The sequence below is a fragment of the Myiozetetes cayanensis genome, unplaced genomic scaffold (genome assembly GCF_022539395.1).
Source record: "Myiozetetes cayanensis isolate MyiCay16 unplaced genomic scaffold, myiCay2020 scf3, whole genome shotgun sequence".
NCBI classification, from domain to species: domain Eukaryota; kingdom Metazoa; phylum Chordata; class Aves; order Passeriformes; family Tyrannidae; genus Myiozetetes; species Myiozetetes cayanensis.
Window position 1 is genome coordinate 38,140,132 of NW_026087521.1, and position 6,000 is coordinate 38,146,131.

Consider the following 6,000-nt stretch of genomic DNA (forward strand, 5'->3'; position numbering starts at 1 on the left):
TTAGCCTGGAGAAGCTCCTTTTGTGGGAGGTATTGGCAGTGATTTGGATTCTTCTGTATAGGGATTCTTCTGTAATATGGAAGCAAGAATGTTCGGAATTAACATGTTAATATGAAGCTGTTACAAAAGGTGACGAACATACATATAACATAAAAATATATTATTTAATTATTTTAAAAATATTTTTATATATATATTTGCTAAGCTATGCTAATCTTTTCCATAAGATGAATACATAGTATTGTAATGAGTTTAATTCTTTGCTCAGTGAAATAAACAGAAACCCAGATCTCTGATACCCTAACTGGTAAACTTGTTGTGAGTTAATGAGAACAAAACTATGACATGACATTTCCTTTTCTATCTGTAGCAGCTGAAAAAAGGCAGCTGATTATCAGATAAGATTAATTGTTGCAGCCGTACACACATATATCATAATATGCTCCAAGATGATTTTTCCATCTATCTCTATATGGACAAGTAATCTACTACAACTGGCAGGAAGAAGTTAACAAATTGACTACTAGATTTAAGCACAAGTGTCTATTCTTGAAGGAGTTTCTTATATAATTTTTTTACAGGACCAAAAACCACTATCTGATTATTTATGATTTTGAATGAATGATACATGGACTAATATATATATTTTATTTAACATGAATATTATTAAGAATTAAACATTCCCATTCATTTCTTTCCATTTGTTCTAGACTTGAAAATACAGTATTTTGTGCAAGGTAGCGATGAAGGTACCCATTCTTCATGATAGAAAGACAATAACTTTGGCAGAGGAGATGGGTAAAAACAAATCACGTCAATGTGTTCAATAGTACTTCTCACCGTGGAATAGGAAATAGTTTTTAAGGTCTTTAAACCTGTGTGACTTCTTGTAATGCAAAAAAAGATGGGCCAAAGACGCAGTATTTCTTCTCTTTTCTCTCCTCTTCCCAGCTGCCTTTTCCTATGCACTCAGTTATGATGGAAAATTATATTTCTCTGTCTGTTTTGGCTGATATTTGAAATTTCAGCTCAAAAGCTACGAGTGAGGAAGAGACAGATCCCCATACAGATCAAATTAAAAGCTTTTATTTCCATTAAAAGCCAGATTGAGTCACCAGTTGCTGAGTCATCAGGGAAACTGTGTACACCAGCGCTCTCATCAGTTAAGGTAGTGGCGTGCCCGGTGTCTGTTGCTGATTGTTTCCCAAGATTCTGCTGGCTTAGGTATGATCTCCTCCTTGCAGCAGCTTGGAAGTTATCACCCTTCAAAGACCTCAGGCTGCCTGGGGCTGGGCGTGTTCTGCCCTGGCATGGACTCTTGACATTCAAGAACAACCAGAAGAGGTTGCATCAGGAGTGATTCTATGGACATGTGACATCAGTAGCTGTGGCTAAAATACAGAAGCAGGACTGGGAGTGGGACCTGGGCCCAGCAAGGCCCTTCTCCCACCACTCTGTGGGGTCATGTGCTTTTAAAGTTTACATTCACTGTGATACAGAGCCCCAGCTCTGAGAGGAGGGACAGAGAGGTGCCACAAGTAGACTACAGCTGGGTGGTCCAGTTAAACAACAGGGAAGATGTGTACATTGAAAACCTATCCAATAGAGAAAGGCATTGAATGAATCTCCCGTTTTCTGAGTGCTGTAGTTGCTTAACTGCTCTATCAGTATCATTGCTTTGTCCCTTGGCTCTGTCTTATCTATAAAAATAGTAGGTGATATCCCTGGACTCAAATCAAGGAAGGCGCTGATGATGCTTAACCTGAGGCTACAAGTTGGTAGAAGGTCTTCAGATCTTTGGTATTTCCCATTGCCTAATTCAGGTGCCATTCTGCTCACGGTTGCAGATTCACAGGAGGCAGCTGACTGTTTGCCTAGTGGATAGTGTAGGCAGGTGCTCCAGCTGGTTGGAAAAATCCCTTCCAGCAGTGGAGAAACTGGCATGGCCATGCCTCAGTCCGTTTATAGGTCTGATGTCACGGAACCTGTCAAAGGTCACATAAGGAAGGAGATAGCTGACTAAATCACATGGCCCTTGAATCAGCTTTGCATCTGAAAATCATTTCCAACTGCTGCTGTTAAAAAATCCTCCATAAAGGATTGCATTGCACTCCCGATGGTTATTGCATACTGAAATTGCTGTTTGCATACTGAAATGAATGTTCAGGTCTCTGTAAGGTTCCAATTTCATTATTCTAAGTGGGATGTAGTTTGCTTAATGTCCCATACCATAAACCTTCTCTGCTAGGGCTCAAGTAAATAACTTTTCATTAAAAAGAATTGCAAAAAGAATAAATGTGTTTGTTGCAAAACAGTTTTAAAGGTATTATAACAGTTACTGAAATATTACATGGTGATACCAGAAGGTCACCACGATAGTTGGTTGAAGCCCTGTCTTCCTGCACACTGTATAATATCTTTACCCTGGACAGCCCTCAGTCTAAAAGGATATTATTTTTCAGCTGGTTGCTACATCAGAGAGATGCTGTGTGCAAACTGTCCTCTTAGGTTACCTTTAGTGAAAAGTTCTTAAGTACCTCTGCTTTGCTTGTTTAGATTCATCCTAAGATAAATTGGGACCATACAGCATAGGATGCTATTCAGACACGAGACCATACACTTCTCATGCAGGTGCAGTCTCCATTGATTCACATTAGAAGTCTACAGTTCTTTGTTTCTTTTGTGGAATATCAAGAAAATACTGATACACAACCATTCCTGCCGAAAATTTGCAGGAAAAGATTTGTTGTTCCATAAAACTATCAGTAGTTTAACTCAAAGAAGGATGTACTCTGTGCTGTAAATATTCAAAACTGCTCTCTAGTGATTATTTACTATTATTTCATTGTGAAGAATGGTTCATCAGTGCTAGTTTCCTCTATGGACCTGCTACCTGAAAGTTTAACTATTGAATGGTCAGTGAAATAGAATTCCAAGTATCTTCTTACAGATGAATGGTTTTCCTTCCTGATTTCCTACCTAAAAGCAGGACAACTGCTTCCCTTAATAATTAAAAAATTTCTTTTGAGAGCAACATGGAAAATATGAATTTGAAAACCAGATCCTTATCTGGAAATTATTATCATAAATGTTATAACAGAAGTCTCAATATGACCCTAGTTATGTGATACCCAGGGAATTCTGTAAGTGTTCCTCTAGTGGAGGAACAAAAACAACAGATGGACAGGCATGACAGAAAAAGAAAGCCTCATACTTCTTAATTTTTTAGCATGGTAGTCCTGGCAAAGACTGACATATAAACTCCTGACTCATTTCATTTCTCTGCTCTGTACTCTTTGATCTGATATGATTGTCCCTAGATTATTAAGCCAGAGGGACCATTAGATCATCTGGTTTGACCTCACCTGTGTTGCAGGCCATTAAAATTGCATTCATTACCCCTGTATTGATCCCAAAGACTTATGCTTGGCAAAAGCTTGTGTTCCAGAGAAGCATGTGGTATTGATCTGAACACAACAAAAGACTGTGAATCCATCATTTCCACTATTACTAGTTTAAATATTATCCCATTGTCCCTGTTTGTTTTTTTTTTCCTTATTTCTAATTGAATTTTGTCTGGCTTAAGTTTCAGGTAATTAGTTCCTGCTATGCTTTTCTACCTTAAACTGCAAGGCCTTCAAGTATTGCTTTTTTCCATTGCAATAATAAGCAGGTCACCTCTTTCTCATTTTAAAAAACTCAGAATAAGAACCTTCACTTCTCCCTAGAAGCTATTTTTTATTTTTATGAAGCAGGTAATTTTGAGTACCATCACGTAGCACATACAGGACAACAAGGGAATCAGGCCCAGACATAATAGGTTTAGGAAAGGCAGGTCCTGCTTGACCAATGTGACCTCCTATGACAAATTAACCTGCACAGTGGATGAAGTAGAGGCTGTGGATGTTGTCTACCTACAGTTCAGTAAAACTGTTGACACCATTTTTCACAGCATTTTCCTGGAGAAATTGGCTTCCCATGACTTGGACCAATGCACTGTTTGCTCGGTAAAAAGCTGGCTGGATGGCCAAGCTCAGGGAGTGGTGTGAATGGAAATACATCCAGCTGGTGGCTGGTCACGAGTGATGTTTCCCAGTGCTTGGTATTGGGCCCAGTCCTGTTTAATATCTTTTTTTATGATTGGACAAGGGGATCAAGTACACACTCATTAAGTTCACAGACAACACTAAGTTGGGCAGGAGTGTTGATCTGGAGGGTAGGAAGACTCTGCAGAGGGATCTGGACAGGCTGAATCAATGGGCCAAGGCCAATCATGTGAGATTCAACAAGGTGAATTGTCAAGTCCTGCACTTGGATCACAATAACCCCCTCCAGTGCTGCAGGCTGGGGTCAGAGGTGCTGGTTGACAGCAGCTGAACATGGGCTAGTAGTGTGCCCAGATGGCCAAGAAAGTCAATGGCATCCTGGCTTGTATCAGCAATAGGGTGGCCAGAGGGACGAGGGCAGTGATTGTTCCCTTGTATTTGGCACTGGTGAGGCCACACCTTGAGTACTGTGTCCAGGTCTGGGCCCCTCACTGTATGAAAGTCATTAAGGTGCTAGAGCATGTCCAGAGAAGGGCAGTGGAGCTGGTCAAGGGTCTTATGAGGAGTGGCTGAAGGATCTGTGGTTGTTTAGCCTGGAGAAAAGGGGCTCAGGGGAGACTTTATTGTTCTTCTTGTCAAACAGTCTTTATCTCCTATATGACAACCCTCTTCACCTGCAAATTTTACCACTTTTAAACTTTTGTCTTTGTTTAAAGTTTGCACCTGCTGAGAAGATACCAGGCACTACTGTTCTTTCACAGCATGTTTTAAAGGCTTGCTGCTTTGGCAAGTTACCATGCATCAGCAAAAATGTCACTAGACTCACTGCCCATCAACCCAGTATGGAAAGGAGAGCAGTTCCCACTGGTCCTTCACGTTATATATACACTGGGCTTAAACAAAACTGCCTGGCTGGTGCCAGCTTCTATAAGGCAGGGCTACCAAATCAGATAAAGAAAATCACTTACTAAACAAAAAATGGAGAAAATTTGTACTGCCAGCAGGATTGAAGAAGCTCTTAGACATTGGTAAGGAATTGGTAAGATCCAAACTTAAAGAGTACCTTAGGCAGATTTCAGCCTCTAAAGTAGAGAGCTTTTGCCAAGACAGCCTCTTGTGACCACCAAACAGCCATTGTGACAACCAAACCCCAGAAGTCAGCACTTCTGCAGAAGAAGGAGACCTAGGGTTTTCACTTGAGCACTCCCTGCCACCTGGGAAGATACTTGGCTAGAGCCAGGGCTGAAACTGGGCTACCTACCCCATGACCATCAGCTGTAGTTACTGTCAATAGCTAGCTCTAAACTGATACAAACATATTTATATGGCAAGTACAGCAAAATGTATTTGCCTTTTGTAGTGGGAGTGAGTGATAATACACCATTTAGGCACTTGGGAATGTCAATGCCAATTTATAAGTCCTTGACTTTCAGAGTGGAATCCGAAATCCAGTGCTAGTCATATTCAGCATTTGCAGAGGTGGCTGCCACACTGAAATATAAAGCCCATGAGCATAGTGGGAAGCCCTTTTCACCCAGACAGCAGGAGATAACAAGGACAAGGCTGAGCCTTTAAGCGTAGTTATACAGGAGTTTCTGTCCTGTGTGATAGAGCCTGGTGACCAGTCTTCAGAGCATCTGAACTTTGGGGTGAAGTCTTGGAACTCAAAAGTGTACATTGCGCAGATGCTCTGGTGACTATGTGGCACATTATCTGGAGATTTTGGTTTCAGAAGTGTATTGCCTGGATGTTGAATGAGCTGGTGCGGTGCCATCTGACCCTGCACTCAGGCTAATAAACCCATATTTTCAGCCTCCTCCCTTCCATCATGGGTGAAGTAGTATTCAGAACTACTATCACTTATGTAACTTTTCTTTCTTCCATGCCCCTACTTTTCCCCTTTGCCCCAAGACCACTAGCCAGTTTGCTTGAAGCTACCCTAGATCTGTCATTT